General features: G+C 43.3%; 1 protein-coding gene across 4 annotated transcripts in view; it reads right to left on the reverse strand.

Moving 5' to 3' along the window:
• Map2k5 (mitogen-activated protein kinase kinase 5) overlaps positions 1–18,894 on the reverse strand; it is a 217,283-nt gene that overhangs the window by 53,344 nt on the left and 145,045 nt on the right. The gene's annotated exons all lie outside the window — the stretch shown is intronic.

The following is an 18,894-nucleotide window of genomic DNA, read 5'->3' on the forward strand; positions in this document are numbered from 1 at the left end:
CCTGCCAGCGTCTGCTCACAATCCCCTATTTTGTGAAGAAAACTTTAATTATGTGGCTGAAGTGTTTGCTTGGAACTAAGGAGTGGGGTAAAAACTCTACCCTTTTCAAAGTTCTTTTGGTCTGCTTCTCGAGCAGCAAGGCTCTCTGGGAAAAATCAAATGCATGAAGTTTAACAATGCTTTGCTAGGGTGCCTGTTCTCACTCAGCATTCTGTGGGCAGGCTGCTCACATCTAACACAGACAGTTAACCAAATGTGACAAGATCAATCAACTTCAACTTACTACTCAAAACATTAAACACATCACTGTCCCCCCAGGTACCTACAGTTAATGTACCCAAACCCAATAGAAACTGAGTCCTAGGTCCAGCATTTTGTAAACAGAATTTTTTCTTTTTTTTTTTTTTACAACAGGCCAGTTGTTTTCTGGGATACATGAGCTCCGAACAGCTGGTTAGATGGGAAAGAGTAAAATCCTGTTTTCCTGTAGTGCTGGGAATCAAGCTGGGGGCCTCAGACATGATGGGTAGATGTTCTACCACCAAGCTGTATTCCAAGACTCTGTTTTTTTTTTAGTGGTACTGTGTATGTTTTGTACATGTGTATACGTGTTGTGGAGGCCAGAGGCAGATATTGGGTGTCTTCCTCTACTTCTCTCCACCTTATATTTTGAGGCAGGGTCTCTCAGAACCTGGAGCTCCCTATGTCAGTTAAGCTGGTTGGTCAGCGAGACCCTGGGAGCCATTTGTCTCTGTCCCATCAGCATTAAGATTACAGGTGTAGGCCATAGCACAAGGCTTTTACATCCGTTCTAGGGATTCAAACTTTACCCACTAAGTCATCTCTTCAGCCCCTTAATGATATTTGAAAAGTTCTTTGTTACACATACTCATTTGACCAAAACAACCAATCCAAAGGTATGCAGGGGTGACAATCTCTATTCTATGTTGGGGACATAAGGCTGGAGGTGCCAAGCCTTTCCAATGTTTCTTCACCTGTAGAATATCTGCCTATGATCACAGCAGTCCTTAAAACAAAACAAAACAAAACTAAAAAACCCCACAAAAAACGACAACGACCACCACCAACTGGACATCATGCTTTTACTTGCATGGTATGGAAAATTAATGTCAATGGTCTAAGGATTGGGGTTTCAAGGGTAGGTGATAGGTGTATGAGTTTCTTTTACACCAGTGTGGCCGATCAGCAGTCCTCCCTCCCTCCTCCCAAGTCTTGCCATGGGGCCCAGGCTGGCCTAGAATCCACTACCCTCCTGCTCACCTCTTTGCTGGGGTTACAGGTGTTTTAGAAAGCATTTCCCATGCTCCATCTCAACTGGCCAAGCTTCCTGTTCATGTGTAGCCACCTTTCAGTCACCACACTGGGAAGCAGTTTCCTGGGGGCCTGGTTCTCAGTTTTCACCACTAGTGCCTGACTGTCCATCCCAGACTCCAGACAAGGATGGCAGGTGGAGATTCAGTCTACAAGGGGAGGTTGAGCTGCTCGCCCCTTAGACTGATGAGAAATTTAGTAATGATTTCCAAGAGCCGGGTCCCTTCTCCCACTGTGTTTGTTTTTCTTTTGTTTCTTTTAAGCACACACAGGTAGCTGTGTGTCCCATATTAAAAAAAGATATATCTACTTCTGCAGCCGAGCTGCCTGTAATAGACAAAGCATCAGAAGTATTTCTTTTAAGATTTATTTTTATTTTATGTGCAACGGTGTCTTGCCTGCATGTGTTCCTGTGTGAGGGGGTCCGATCCCCTGGAATTGAAATTTTACAGACAGTTGTGAGCTGCCACGTGGGAGCATGGGAATTGAACCTGAGTCCTCTGGAAGAGCCAGTGCTCTTAACCACTGAGCCATCTCTCCAGCCCCTAGAAATCCATTTTTGACATCAAAGAACATCTTTCCCCACAAACTTCCAAAAGTTGGGAGATTATAAGATTCTCTGAGGAAAATGTGGCAAAAATTCTCTGAGATGCCTTGAAATGAGGTTAGGCTTCGTTTGTGGCACTGCCTTCAGGAACAAGAGATGTGTGGACTAGACAGACAGAGGGGGAGAATTTCCTCATGACCCTAAACCTTACAGGGCTCTACTGCCTTGTTTTGCCCTATCTTGCAGGTTAGAAGCAGAATAACTTAAAGACAGCTTAAGATTGCACTACATTGACTGGACCAGTGAGGTGACTCAGCTGGTAAAGGTGCTTGCCAAAAAGCCTGATGACCTGAGTTCGATCCTCAGAATCCTCATGGTGGAAGGAGAAAACCCCCTCTGGCAACTGTGGCATGCAGGTGCCCATACACAAATAAATAAATGTAATTAAAACTGTCCTATATTAAGGCTGCAACAAGAAAGTGAGGGATGACCACTCGGTCTCGGTCTCTCTCTCTCTCTCTCTCTCTCTCTCTCTCTCTCTCTCTCTCTCTCTCTCTCTAATGATCCAGTTTTGCCCTGGATCTTAAGACATGCTGTGCCAGGGTTTTATTACAGTCTTGATAGCAACATACTACAGTATGTCAACTTCATGCATTTTGTATTAAGGTAGCAGAGCCTGAACCTGAAATTGATTCAAAATGCTTATGGTACTCAATTACTTCTGAACATTGTTACACAATTTGATGACTTATGTCTTCCATTTCACATGGGTCTGATGCGATGATGCAACATCATCATAATTGATTCATTTTCTCAATTAAATAAAGCTACTGTGCTTTTCTTTATAGAAGTGCCACACAAACCATGGAGGCAGATGTATTATCTCCTTGCCTTGTCTCAGATATATTGCCTTAAAGGCTATGTTGTGTTCCTCTGTTAATTCCACCAGAAAAATTTAATGCCATGGTCATATTTTTCAAGTTCTAAGCTGCCAACATACACGACCGTATTTATATTAGGCATATTTTTCACTGCTAAACTCTTTGTTGTTTACCTTTTTCAAGATCATATTACTGTCTGGGCACTGTGACTCTAAAACAGATCTGAACCAAGTCAACCTCTAGCCACCACATCTGTTTTTGTGCACAGTTCATGTAAAATCACAGCCCTTTGTTTTATAGCACATTAAAAGTGGTACTGACTCAGTGTAAAACGCCTGCTCCATGGATCCCCATCTTTATGCTGGATTTGCCTCTCCAAAGGCCTGACTGAGAGTGCAGAGTTCAGAGGCACACGGTCATGTTAGTGCTGATGTACAGCCTGTGCCGAACAACATCTCCGGCACTCTTTGCAAGTGGCCTGCCTGAGCCCACACTCCTGCGAGTATATTTTGCTTGTGTTGAGGGTTTTTGTAGCTAACTAGGACTTTGGGACAACTATCAGAATTAAATTGCTCCAACACTTCACTCACCACGCTCTGGAATTAGTAGTGTTTTTATACATTAATGAGATGAACTTCCTTCTTCTTCTGGCCTTCTTTTTTTCTTTTGTCAATGGTCCTAACAGGAGAGTTAGGCCTCCTGATATAAGGCAGACCCTCATATGTTTAAACAGGATGGACGACTGGTAAGGAGGCAGTCACAAGAACCAGCCAGGCTTTGCTGACTGCATTAACATTTATTGTATCTCTCTTTGCAAGAACCACACAGGTGGCAATTAGAAAGCCCCATAACATCACTCAGGACTCTGGAAAGTGATCCAGGAAATGAAATCGTTAATGCAAAGGCTGGTTGGTGGTGGTGGTGGTGGGGTCTCAACTACTTGTCAATGGTGCTAGCACTGAAAAACAATTTTGGGAGTTTCTTTTTCTGCTCCCCGCTCTGCACACAACAGCAAAACAGACCTTGCTAGCAGGTCTTTCACATCATATTCAGAGGCATAATCAGAAAACCAGAGTGGGTCCACTGTGGAGCTGAGGGAAGACACCAGCCAGGCCTTCATTTCCCCTCTGAAATGATGACTTGCCCTGCAGCTCTTGTCGGAGAGATTTATGTATGACCTAGGTCACATTTTCCAATATCAGTTGACAAATTTTCTCTTTACATATTTACTGCTTTTCAAGCTTGTGTTATTCTCTCTTAGACAGAAAAAAGAAGTCTGAAATTACATAGTATGGTTGGAATTTTTAAAGAATAGCAGCTTCATTTTGTGTGACTTGAGCCATTCTTCAGTTTTCAGTGTTAAACTCATTGTCTGTGTGTGTGTGTGTATGTGTTTTTCTTTAAAATTTAACCCAAATGTAAGGATCTGTAGACAGTTTACAGATACTCTTTTCAAAGCTGATGCATTAAGCTACAGTCCCAGCTAAATCTACAGTGATTATAGTGAACTGGGATTTTATAGTCTACATGAAGAATTAAGACCTAAAGAATTTTTCAAGTGGAAAGGACCTCAGAGATGCTTAAGCTCAATCTATTTACTTTGCCCTTATGGAAATTGAGGCTCAGAGAGGAATAATATTCATGGTCCCAGATACAGCCTGGCCTGACAGCTTGCTCAGGATCAGGAGGCTGCCCATCTGGGAAAATGCATGGACCTGAGAATTAGAAAGATCCATGGAATTCCAGGCAGATATCCACTGCCTCAAAATCCTCCTTCCTACACTGGGGCTATGGACCATTCTCTGTACAGTTCAGGGCCAAAACAAAAGATCCCAAAGCCTCTCTGAAGATGACGTTCTCCATTCAGGAGCTGTGCTGTTCACCTATGCCGGGAGAAATGGTCCTAGCTTTAGAGTCATGCCAGGTACTAAGAGGGAACACACCATCCCCAATCCATTATAGATAATAAAGCTTCCCGTAAGGGTACAATTTACTTCCATAAGCTTCAACCTGTTGCCTTGTGCCACTAAAAAAGCTTCCAAATGGCTGTTTTATAAAAAGGAATAGAATGAAATTTATTACTGGGTCTAACTATGAGTGGGAATGTTCATAAAATGCCAATTTTCCTGAAGGCAATAAGAGACAAAATAAAAGACAATATACATTGTTTCCAATGAGCTAGCATAAACGAACATAATAGCTTTGCTCTTCCTCTCTTCCCAGGTCACCAGCCTTTATCCTTGCTCCCCTTCTTATCACTCGCAGGAGTCGTGTATAGATAGGGTTTAAAAAATATTAAATCATAAGAGGTTTATCAGACAGATCCTAACCAGGGCAGAATGTGCTTAAAATTCCAGTCTAAAACCCACTTTCATGGGCTGTATATAGTGGCACATGCTTTGAATACCAGGAATAGAGAGCCAGAGGCAGTTTTATCACTGTGAGTTCAAGGCCAGCCTGGTCTACACAGTGAGATATCCCCCTCCCGTGTGTGTGTGTGTGTGTGTGTGTGTGTACACAAAAGTAACTGACTAAATAATTAAAACAAAAGTTTAAAACAAGTATTTAAATTCAGTTTCAGACCCTTTCTCCGTCACCTTATCTCTGCTGCAGCTCAGACTGCAGCCAGGGCTTGTACTTGGGAGCTACCAGCTCTGAAAAGGGAAAACTAACTGGCCAAGGCTGGGTGTTACAGAAAGGCTCCAAGATGCCTATAGCAGGGCACGACTCAGATGGGGCCAGATAGAAAAACCACCAAGGCCATAAATTAGATCACTTGGCTCTTGCGGCTTCCCAAGGATCAAGGACAATGCATTTCTATACAGAATACAACAGCTGGAGCACTGAGGTGCAGGACGACATTACTCATCTGCTGGCTCTGCCAGGCAGTGAGCAGGAGAAAAGGGCCTGCTCGCCAGTCTCTTCTCTACCCTTTGTGTATTTAAAACTGACATAGCTCATGTCCCACTCCATGTACACAGAGAGCAGCCATAAGCAAATTCTCCTTTGGACAAAAATTCACTTCAATGTCTTGACAAGAATGCAATTTAAAACAGATGAGAGTGTCACAGTGAATTTGTTTCCTCATGATTCAGAACTGGCCAAGGTGTTCATTAACTATTTTGCTTTGAGAAGTTGTTAGACACATTTCTGTCTCTAACTTAGTTCCTCACTTTCTTTGTTTTGTCAGGGGGATGAGCTTGTGTGAATCTATCTTAAGACCATCAGAGGGATGTGTGCATGCTTTTGTATGTGGGAGTGTGGTATAGGTGTGTTTGTGTGGGTGGAGTGGAGAGAAGTGTGATGTAGGAGATGCAATTGTTCTGGGTAAGGCCTATGGATGATATCAATGTTCGTGGTCAAATAAACCTGACCCAGTGAAGATGCTAGACAGGGGTTTTCTGGACCTAGCCTTCAATTTGATTCTGTCAGCTTAACCCGCCCCCATGCTATGGAACCCAAAGTGATGCTGGCTTCACCTGGTCCATATCTTTGCCCACATGGAATCTTGCTTTGTAATATTCCAGGCAGAGACATCTTCTAAGGCTGGAATTCCAATGATTCTATCTTGGGAGCAGGAACTGTTGGGAAGTTTCCTTCATGAATGTAGTGTACAATTGTATTTTCTTCACAACAATAAAAATCAGCTTTGAACTGGATCGCTGGCCCTTTGTAGCTCCCAGTCCAAGCAGCTTGTGTCTCTTAACAGACAGCACCCTCTCACATCTGCAGTTAGGCTCACTACACTCAACCACCACACAATCTTCTTCTCTGTAGTTTTAGTCTTTTTCCAGAAAGTAGGCTTCATCTACCTGCCATAGCTACACGGCTTCTTGTCCCCTCCCTGGACACACAGGGAATCCCTACTATTCCTGTACTGTGTCACTGTGGGGCTGGGGCTTGCCACCTTCCCTGCAGAAGTTTATGGAGTTTTAGGAAGGCTCACTACATTTTCTGGTATCTATCAGCACAGAAGACTGCTAGAAAGTTCGTTTTCAAGTCCAATTAAAACTTAAATGTAAGTCTGGGACCCTTGAGCTGTGGTGAACAGAACTAATTTCAGTTCCTTCCACATTTGGAGAAAGGGACCACCATCTTCATCATCCTCTATGCTGAATATGCACAGGGTCCTTCCTCCCCAGGACCAGCTGGAGCTCTTGATGCCCTTCACCCTTCCTCCTTCCACAGTAATGGCACTCTGGCCACATGCTCCACCCTCACAGCCCTTTTGCTTGTATCAAGATGACTCCACGTGAGACAGTAGATGGGGCATGGGGCTCAGGCCTGAAGTATTAAGCACATGTACATCCTCTGGACGCAGAGAATTAAACAGCTATCAGGTACTGACGGGGAAACAGAGTTGCTTATCCCAGCAGAAGCAGGTTACTCTGAGAGCCCCAGAAGTCACCATGGGTCCAGGAATCGAGCTGAATCCTAGCTGCGGTGGTACACACCTTTAATCTCAGAGGCCAGGCTTGTCTACATAGCGAGTTCCAGGCAATCCAAGGCTAATATGGAAACCTTGTCTCAAACAAAACAAGAGTGAGCCTAAAATCACTGGGTAGATCTACCGTTCCCCAAATCAGAGGCCAGGTTTTCACTCACTGAATTCCTCTGTGGCTAAGTTGACTTTGAGCTGTTTTTTTTAAAAAAGCTGCCTGAAGGACCAGCTATGATTTTATATCCTGTCACTTGTGGTCAGCTTCCTCCAACTCTATGTATATGGATGACAGCCCCTCTTGTCCTTCTGGCTATGATTCAGGACCGTTGGTGGGAGCCTAAAATCCTACTCATCCCTGCCCATTCTTTGTCTTTACCTATGTACATACACCCCAACAAGCTTTCATCTTTCCTTTAAAAGGCTTATTTTAGGCACACTATAATTGCCACTGTCACTCTTCTTGTGCTTTGGGACTCTTACTAAGAAAACCAGTGTTACCTGAGTACAGTGCTGTGGCACCTGACAGTTGATCTGATAACTGAGACACTTGCCAAGTGATTGGCAGGTGGGTAATGCATATAACATGGAGGTACTGCACAAAGGGACCATTCAAACACACAATGTTACGAAATAGGGTGACATGGGGTCCATTAGGCCACTCTTAGTCATCTGCTGCAGAAAACTTAGAATGATTTTTATAAATTTCTGCTTCATATTTCAGACTGAAGTTGACTGAAGGCAGAGACTAAAATGATGGATAAAGAGGAGACGGTCAAAAGTTCCTCATAAAGCAGGGTGTCTGCCCCTGAACACACACTTACTTTGCCTTGACTGGTTTAGCCCTCTGTGTTCTGGCTCCTGTGGCAGAAATTCATGGAGGCTAAAAGTGCAATGGGTTTTTGGTAGCCACATCACATGGTTGACTCAATTGAGAGAAAGTAAATAAAAAGAAGCACTATTCTCTTTCTGCTGTGTCTCATACAGACATAGTATTAAAAAGGATGGTTTAACTAGTTAAGGACCCTGGGCAGATCTGAAGAAGCAGCTTCTTGTGCCTCTTCCTCAGGACAGACTAGACCCGCCTTTTTGTTTGGTTGGGAAGAGGCCCACCAGCCCTGCAGCAGCACAGACTTCTGGGATCTGAAAGAACATCAGAGGTTTTTGAATACTGCTTAGCTCCCATCTGTTTCTGATCTTTGAAATCTTCTACTGTCTGGATTCATTTGGTAAAGAGGAGCTTACTGTTTCTCCACCCATCCCCTCTATCCTTGGTCCCATCTGGACTCTCCTGAAGGACCAACACTCACTTTCTTTAGAGAAAACGATCATGCCTCTCAGAAGGACTTGTCCTAAAGAAAGAAGATAAAACAAATAATAGGGAGCCTTGGGATTTGAGTTTAGTTCTTGGCTCTTTCTAAATACAAAATTGGTTTTGCCAACATATAAATTAGTAAAATTGAGGTAAATAGTCTCTTTTCTGATTTCATTTATATGTACCAAGTAGTCCTCTAATGTCTGACACTATAAGTGACTCTAGAACCCAAAAGGCAGGAAAGACACAACTGCTGGTCTCCAAACATGGATGACTTACTAAAGTTCCCTGGTACTAGCCAGAGCTAAGACTTAAGTATAGAGCTTGTCTTTCCTCTAAATGTCACTCATTACTGGGACAAAACACAACTACCTAGGACTAGAGAGCTGGCCCAGTAGTTAAGAGCACTTCTTACTCTTGTAGAAAACCTAGGTTTGGTTCCCAGCACTCACAAGGTGGCTCACAACTGTCTGTGACTCCAGTTCTGGGGACATGACACACTATTCTGACCACCTCAGCCACCATGCATATACGTGGCATATAGACACACAGGCTAGCAAAACAACCATACACATAAAATAAACAAGTCTTTAAAAAAAAAAAAAGCCCCCAGCTTCCTGTGTTTTGCTGCTTTCCCCCAGGTCTCCAAGATTTGTAAGATCTTTTCTTCTACCTCACCCTAGCCTGGTTATATTTTCAGGCATCCCAGGAAAGTTTGTTTCTTAATCTAGGCTCTAGGCACTACATATCACTGTATTTTAAAACCCTCACATATGTGACATCAGTTTGGCTTGCTGAGCTCCTGTGACAGCTTCAACAATAGCCCTACATGGTTCATGTGGGATGAGGGCAGAAAGAATTTGGACACATCTCACACATATCTTTCAACCCACATGTTCCTTGTTGCTTTGGCAAATGAAATTTAAAAACACATGTGGAGCAAACAGCCACAGCTCCAGATGAAGTTGAACTATGTTTGACTTTTCAGAGTTCCAGTTCACTCTTTTCTATCAATCCCAATGTAGCAATGAGAGGAAAGCTAGGAAGCATGCTCAGTTTGTTCAATTCCTTTCGAGAATTAGCAGGCTTTTGAAACAAGCAAATCTAGCTGAAATGCCCCAGTATCTTGTGTCTAGGTCTGGGTGGCATGCCACTTGCTCTACACACTGTCTTCCCAGGAGGTGGCTAAGGCCTGAAAAAAGGAAGGTCAAAGAGCTAGTAAGAAATGCCAGGCCCAGAAATCAGGATAGCTTTGCCTACACTTGGGTGGAAGTCATATACCAATGGTAACATACACTGTGACCTGGGGTGGTGGATATCATTTGCTGTCTCTGGCTCTCTCTGCCCAGGAGTCTCTAGCTAATGAGGAGGCACAGAGATATCCATAGCAGATGAAGGAAGGCCTCTGGTCAGTAACTTGGTTTTGCTTATGGCATTTGAAACTGGACTAGTCCTGTGGAGGAGGTGTCTTCAGGCCCACAGTGCACTGCTGCATCCCATTTCTGCTCAGAATTAAAACAAGCTCTATTACTTACTTCTGTCTTTCCTCTATGTGCATGGACACCCATAACTTCCCTCATCAGGCTGTTCTACTGCCTGATGTCACTATATACAGACAGTGAGGCACAGCCTAATTGAGTCCACACTAGATTCTAATTGGTTCCCACAATCCTTAAGAGCTTGGCTGTGTATACAAAGGCCCCTGTCTTGGCTCCCAGTTGTGTCCAGGACCTCTCTGCTCCTGGCTGTATTTCAGCCATTCCCCAGCCCTAACCTTCATCAGTTCTTGGCTCCTTTAGAGACTTGTGTTTTTAATGGACTTGTCTGTTTTATTGGCTCTAAAGAGGGTGGGGTTCTTAGGATCATTAACATTTTAGTTGAAGAAGATTCTTCAGCACCCCAGGCATTAACCCAGAACTATTAAACATTTAAAAGTAATCTGTGATCAAACAAAGCTTGGCCAGATCTGCCCTCTTTTAACTTAGATGCCAATGGACTCCTAGCTCCAAATCTATCCCAAGTTCTCCACGTGGAATGGTAATGAGCAGAACAATTGAGAACAATAAAAGTTGATGCCTTTGTTACTGCTGCTGCTGCTGAGACTACTTTCCTCCCCAGGAACCCTCAGTATCCAGTCAGCAATTACCTGGTAGGCAGGAGCATCCAGGTACTGTAATTTCCACCGCTGTAGATACACCAGTTGGAGGCAGTACGTGAGTGGCAGGATGTGTAAACTAAGAATGGCTATTTGGGATCAAAACCTCTGGGTGCCTTATCATACATCCTGTCCCCACCTTCCTCCAGACAGAAAAAGGCACTGAACTAGGAGTAGGAGACAGAAGCCCTGCAGGTCAGTTAATGGCCATGGTTCCCATTCCCTCCTCTGCAAAATAAAAGCTACATAAGGTCTTCCTGTATCTGAAACTCTAGGATTTCTTGAGGTGGCAACTACCAATAACAATACCAAGGGACAAGAACAGAAGTCTCTGGGGTCTAAGCGGAAGACAAGATGGCAAAGTCATCAATTGGGAGCCAAAGTGGGACATCAAGGTCACTGCTTTGCATTTCAATCTTATTTCTTGGCTGATTATTTAAAAAATTGTGAAAGAATCATGGCCCCAGTTACTGGGCTAAAAATGACTATATATAATTCTGTGTATTATGACTGTGAATGACAAATTGTAACTCAAAAGAGAAGGACTGGACAAGAAGGCTCTGGTGGGATCAGAGAAGTAATTCATTTCAGTCCAACCTAGCAGGAGACATAGTCATATATTTTCAGAGCTACATAGGCAAATCCCTGAAGTACTTTCTGGAAATATAAATAATACCACCATTGACTTGGTCTTGTTAACCACATTATACTTTTCAAAGTGCCTTTTTAGGTCTTGGCTCATCTGATCATGATAATTCTGTCCCAGGAGCCTAGAAATTGTCCTGGAATGTGTCAGGTCAAATTCACCCTAGTTGGGGAGAAGCTTTCAGGCATATGGCAACTACCTTCAGGGCACAGATCTGGAAATGCAAATCCTTCCAACCTCAGATAGGCTCAAAAGGACTCATGACATTCTGGAGCCCAGCTTCTGTAATGGTCTGTTACAGGGTCAGCTACACCCTCCAGAATACTGGAAAGAGGCTATATGCACCCATGTTTAGATCTGTGGCTCTTGGTGAACATACCTCTGATTTGAGTGCTTAGACTGGTCCTTTGCCGCCTTACCCCAGCTCAATCATCTCCTACTCTATGAAGCAATCTCGGCCTCTTTTAAATAAATATTACTTTCATTATTTTAAAAATTATGTGCATACAGGTCCAGTGTGCTGGCACATGTTTTTAATCCTAGCACTTGGGAGGCAGTTAGGCAGATCTCTGTGAGTTCAAACTCAGCCAAGGCCACACAGAGACTTTGTCTCAAAAAAAAAAAAAAAAAAAAATTGCGTGCATGTACCTGAAGAGGCTAGAAGTGTTGGGTCCCAGTGGAGCTGGAATTACAGGTGGTGGGGAGCTGCCTGATGTGGATTCTGGGATCCAAACTTAGGTCCTTTTCAAAAGCAGTACACACTCTTAATAGCAACCCATCTTCCCAGACTACATGATTTATTTGCTTTTTAACTATGTGTAGAGGTTAGAGGTTTAGAATACCCTGGAGCTGGAATTACAGGCAACTGTGAGCCATGTGATGTGGGTGTTGGGAACTGAACTATGGTCTTCTACAAGAGAAGTATGAGCTCTTAATTGAGCTATTTTTCCAGCCCTGTCTTGGCTTCTTAACCACGCCCCTTTCTGAGGCCAGCATCTTAGCTCCTGGAGGTTCCATTGATACAGGCTATCAATTGTTCTACACTTTTCTTTCTCTTGGAATTGGACTTCCTCTGCTGCAGTTCTACCCGGTGTTAGGCACTGGGTAGGTACTCAATGACAGATAAACATCCGACCAAATTAAGATGAACACCATAGATATTTTAGATGGTGCTACAGAACCTGGAGTTGGCTTATCCATCCATCCATCCATCCATCCATCCATCCATCCATCCATCCATCCATCCATCCATCATCTGTCAGCCTGTCTGTCTGTCTACCTATCATCTATCTTATCTTATCTTATCTATCTATCTATCTATCTATCTATCTATCTATCCATCTATCGGCAGTATTAGGGGGTCAAACCTAGGGCCTCCTCAAGCTAGGCAAACGTTCTACCACTGAGCTCAGCCCTAACCCTTCAGGTTTGTTTGTCTCTGTTTTTTTTTTTTTTTTTTTTTTTTTTTAATATAGTTATCCTTTACCTGGCTGGCTAAGCAACCTACCTCAACTACAGTAGTAACTGTGATGGGAAAATACCATCTTTCTAAGTTTCCTAGACTCTAGGGACAATCTTCCATTGTTGCTGTGTGTGTGTGTGTGTGTGTGTGTGTGTGTCTATGTGTGGAAGCACATGTGCATATGTATGTAAGTCAGTGGGCAATCTCAGGTGTCATTCCTTAAGAGCCAAATATTTAGTTTCTTTCCTTTCCATTTTCTTCTCTCTCTTTTAAATATATTTTAAAAAGATTTATTTATTTTTATTTTGTGTGTATGAGTTTTGCCTGTACACACACACACACACACACACACACACACACACACACACACACACACACACACGGCATGCTTGGTGCCCATGGAGGCTAGAAGGCATTGGATCCCTTGAAACTGGAATTAGAGATGGTTGTGAGTCACCATGGAGGTGCTGGGAATTGGACACATGTCCTTTGTAAGATCGGCCAGATGTTCAGCTACATCACCAGCCCCATCTTCCCTGCCTTGCTGGCCTGCAGCCTGACAGAGTGGCTATGCTGGCTGGCCAGCGAACCTCAGGGATCTGTCTGTCTCTGCTCTCCAGTGCTGGGATCTGAAGTGCACACTGCCACACCTTGCTCTTTGATCTGGGCTCTGGGGACTGGATTCAGGCCCTCATGTTTGCAAGTAAGCACTTTACTCAATGAGCAGGATGGGGCAGCCCCGTTGTCTCTATTTTACAGACAGACTAGGAACTCACCTGTCTTAGAAGTGGAGGAGATAAAGTGACATCTCTAGGTATGTCTGAGGTGGAGACTTCCGGGAGACTTCGAGGAGAACTAGGCAATTTAAAAAAAACCTGGGAACAATCGAAGGGTACAATGGACTATCTCCCCACATCTCAGGTGTGCCTCTGCACTTTATGGAGCAGCCATCTGATTCTATGGCTGAGGATATTGGTATATTTTAATTTATGGTTGTGAGCCTAGCCTTTAACAGCTGAGCTATTCCTCCAGCCCTAGTAGATATTGGCATATTTTAAGTAACTATATTTTAAATAATAAAGCTAGTGAATAAAAATAAGTGCTGGTGGAAATCTGTTTAAGTAATAAATTGCACATCAGTTAAAAGGGAACACTCATAATTTGGGGGAATATCCACTGTCTCTTTTTTTGTTTGCTTGTTCTGTATGAGACTTAACACAAAACAACAGATACTTACAGTTTACTTAAATCGTTGATGCTATTAACTTCAAAAAGTCTGACCATGGATGATTCCAAAATCATTTGTTTAATTTAGATATTTGCAGTTCTAGGTATGATTATAATTAGGAGGTAGATCACATAAATAAGACAATGATATCTATGGGCTAAATTTAATATGTTTATTATATTATCTCTCTCTCTCTCTCTATATATATATATATATCTGTAAAATAATATTAAATGATCAATGTTGGCATTAGTAACAATTATACCAGTGAAAGGCTTTTAACACACACACACACACACACTTAAATGTAAAAAAGTCTAGTATTTTGGCACTAATTTCACCACTAAGGAGGTTGAAGAAAAAACATTGCCAGGAGCTTGAGGCCTGCCAGTGCTACACAGTGAGTACTGGTCTGCCAGGGATCCGCAGAAAGACCCAGTCTCAAAAAACACAGAAAACTCCTTCAGTGTTTTGACATCAGTATTTGAAGAGTGCTTCTTAGTGTTTTAAACAGCTAAGAACACAGGCTCCACTCTATTCTAAAGCAATACTCTGTCCAAGGAAATGTTTACTACTACTAAACAAGCGAAACATCAAAAAGCCAGTCTCTAATTGACAGGGGGAAGAAAGGGGAAAAACATTCAAAAAGCAGACTTCTAAAACACGTTAAAATATTTTCTTCTTGACAAGTTGCTTCTATTTACATGAAAACAGGGCAAATTTGGTCAATAATATGGATTACATATAATAAAAAGGGCCTTAGATCACATTAATACTAGAATCAAAAAGCAGTAACTTCAATTAAAACCACCCAATTATTTAGCAAAATTTTAGGTACAGCAAATAAATCAATCTGTTTGCAATGTAAGCACCTCATAAACAGCTGACCTACGAGAGGGTCTCATAGCAGTATTCACGGAGAAGCCAGAATCTGCTGAAGTAGGTGAGGGCCCCAAATCAGACAAATGCCCTATTAATCTAAAAAGCATGTGCAGAACACAAGCAAGGGGCTTGGACTCAAATGCCACCAACAGCTCCTCTTGTACCTTGACAGGTTGTGTATGGGATGAATATACACGGCTCCTAGCCACGAGAAGCTGGGCATCTTGGTTGTAACAAGCGATATTTCCATTTCCGTACTGTCTGTGGGAAGGCTAGTGTTGATACACTTCACTTAGGGCTGCCTTCTTTCACTAAAGACTGTCTATAATCTATTTATGTGCAATTTATACTGGGGCTGAAGAATTCCTCTTGGGTTGGGACTAGAAATAACGTTGTTCCTTTGGCCGGCTAATAGCTGTGACAGCCCTGTGTCCTCCAGTTCAGAGCAGATCCCTGTATGCACACTGGTGGCCAAAGCTGGCAGAACACAAGAGAACTGGCCAGTTGATAACAAGGCTCATAATCCCTAAGATTAGATGTTCTTTTAAAACTTAGACTTACTTATTTTCTATTTGGTCAGGTGACAATAGAAATTTTTTCAATAAGAATGATCTCTTCATTGCAATAATTTGATGCCATTCTTACATATTTCTAATAGATGATGCCTCTATTCACCATCCTTTTCTCTTTTTGATCCCTTTTTCTACTTATCATCTTCTTTATTTGAAACAGATTCTTAACAGATAATCTTGATCGTTACAACAATATCTTACTTGCATTTTATTCAAATAATTCTTAAAAACAGCTTAAAAAGCCGTTTGGAATAACATCAAGCTTGCCATCAATCACAGGGAAAAATTCCGCTGGCGGTTGTATAAACATCAGATCAAGTCTGATGTCTTCAAGGATTTCAGAGTGAACCATAAAAAACTCCATTAACTTCTGACAAAGAATGCAAATTAATCACAACATGGGGTGAAATGAAATTAAAGGCTCTTTTCTAATCAATGACAAGGCACGATGAAATATATGTTACTATCTCTGCACCAGGGCTGCCGACAACGTCTGCATGATGCTTGCCAAGCCCCAAATGCAAGGTGTGGGCACAGAACCACCCACCCTGGGCTCAGGCCCTCCGCCCCTCCCCCAGTGTGGGCAGCTTACAAGTCTCAGAGATTCACAGCGCACACTAATCATCCGAATCTCAGGTGCATCCAATTTGTTATTCACACTCTCCCATGCCAGTGAAAAGCCTGGCGCCGACAGATGCACCAGGAACCCTAAATGACAGTTTTGGCCTCCGGAAGTAGGATCACTACAGCAAAATCTAGTACAGCCTCCAGGTGAAATGTCTGGAGCTCCATATGGAGCAGGGGAAATTAACAACAAGATGGAAATCACTGCAGCAGCGGGGAGTCGGAATTTTTGAAAAAAAAAATGAAATTTAAAGATGAAGAAAGAGAAGTAATAAATTAATGGGGTGTGAAAACATTCAAAGCTTTACAATACCAGGGGCACTATTTGCTCAGATCTCCCCCACCCCCTCCCTTTTTAACTCGGGGTCATTTTGATGTAATTTATTAACCAAGATCAGGAATTGTAGCCAAAACAAGAACAATATTTTTACATATGCAAAGTACTTTAAACACATTTGTGTCTGTGTTAGCTTTACTTTCCTGAGGCATCCTGCCTACCACATCCCCTGGTGCCCTATTGGGGCTGGCCCCTGAGAAGTCTCCCTAATGGATTTACCATTGTCCAAATGCAGGGCCTTGCCACAAAGTTTGAATGAAGGATGGCAATGTTTAGTGGGCAATCATTTTCATTTCTCCCAAATTATGGTGTCATTAAACAAACCATTGCCTACTGCCATGTTTTTAAGTCAACTGACTTTGGATCTACATGACCAACTACACACGGTCTAGTTCTTGTTGTCTAGACCCACAGATCTTTCCATATCACCATCAAAGCTGAATTCTTCAATGGAGTTACCTTTGAGATGCTGCAAAAAGCAAATACCCGCCATCTCGTTATGGGATACGCTCCACAGGCATCCAGAATTTCAGGGCACTGGGCTTGGTGAGGGCTCTGAGGCCATCTGCATCTCCCTGTCACTCTACTAAACACATAACAAGAAAAGCAAAAGGGCTCTAGGGAATAGCCTTGTCATCTACATCAGCACAGCCCATGATGCTCATTCTCCCCGTACCCTCTGGCAGGAGGCAGGGTGAGAGCAGGGCTTGGTGAACTTCCCAAGAAGGGGGGCAGAGTTATGAACAGCCACCAAGCTGAGGTGACATGAAACAGCCAGTCACTGAGTTTAAATGCCTCCAAGTCCTAGACCTAACTACCCCCACTCCTTTTTAAGATGAGGTGTGTGGCCTGTTCACTGGGAGGCTGGAAATAATATTTCCCTGTGGTGGGACGTAAGGCTTGGGATCCAGGCATAGAAAGTGCTCCCTACCCAGGAAATCTGGGTAGGAAAGGTGCTGGGTGACTTGAAGACACCATTCCATTGTTTGTTTGTTTGTATGAGACAGTCTCCTGTATCCCAGGCTGGCCTCAAGCTTGCTACACAGCCAATGACGTTCTTGAATGTCTCAGCCTCCTGTCTCCACTTCCCAGATACTGGGTTGTTAGGTCAGCACTCTACCAACTGGGTCACATCTCCACCGTTTTCCTTGTGACAGCAGCAATAATGAAAACTGCTGTAATGGAGGCCCCTAACCGTTTTCTTAGAATCCAGACTGCATCCCCATGAGCCTGTGCTACTCCAAGGCTGAAAGGGAACCCTGCAAGTGTTGCCAAACAGCAAACACCCAATTACACAAAACAATGACATTCACACAGAAGGATGATCTCAAAGAAATCCATCCTTTTCCCTTACACTGTCCCTGGCCACGGACTATCATATCCAAGCCCTTCTCCCTCATCTGCACCCCACCTGATACAAACACCCTGTCACCAGTTGGAAGAGGGACTGCTAAAGATGTTGTTAGCAGCACTGGTGCTGGGCCGGAAAAAGGAAGTCTGGAAGCTTGCTGCTCCTTCCTCTGCTCTGCTCTGCTCCAGAGGGGCTGAAGGTTGTTCAGAGGCAAATGCTGTTTTGAGTTACAGTCTGCACTGGGGGCCATGGTGGCACTGGGAGCTCTCTGTACTTGCCTAAGTGGCTTTTATCCATCACTTCATTTGAGCAGCATAATATCTTAAACCAGAAAGAGAAGGCAGATACCATGAGTTTCCTCTCCAAGATGGGAAAGATAAGGTCTCAAGGAACTTACAAAGCAGGAGTGAAGGATCAGTGACTTTATGGTAGGGCCAATTCTTTGGATGCAAGTTCAGACTCACCTCTGCATTCTCAACTAGCTTCTAAGGAAGAGAACAGCAGTCTGGGGCCTTGGTTTGACTTTGGGAGCAGAACTCAAGTCTCTGGCACTATCCCCAGTCCACGTATGGAGGGATTCAAAAGGATACAACCCAATCGGTCAAAAACCATATGCAAGGTACCAGAGTCTTCAGTGTGGTGGACAGAGGACTGCTGGGTAAAGTGTTGAGCTTCTGGTCACTCAAAACAGTCAAAGGCAAGGAATCTGCTTTTTTGATACCATGGTGTGGTTTGACTTGATGACACAATCCTTTTCAACTCCAGTCTATGGCTCATTCCTACCCACCCCACTTGAGAGTTAATGTTACCGAATCAGACACAATTAAGCAGTCAGTAATGGTGACTGTTTATGTCACACAGGAAGGATGTCTCACAGCACACAGAAGTTCAAGTGTGGCATCGTGGGACAAAGTAAAGGTGTGCTCTCATGATCGGTCTCTGCAACACCTCAGAAACATTTACCTTTACATCTGAGGGAAGAAGAAAGGAGCAGAGAGACAATAATTGACAGATTCGTTTTTACATGTGTGTGTCTATGTGAGTTTATGTGCACCACATGCAAGCAGGTGCCTGCAGAGTTCAGAAGACAGCATTCGATCCCCTGGGGCTGGGCTTACAGGCAG

This window comes from Phodopus roborovskii, unplaced genomic scaffold, assembly GCF_943737965.1.
Source record: "Phodopus roborovskii unplaced genomic scaffold, PHOROB, whole genome shotgun sequence".
Classification (NCBI taxonomy): Eukaryota; Metazoa; Chordata; class Mammalia; order Rodentia; family Cricetidae; genus Phodopus; species Phodopus roborovskii.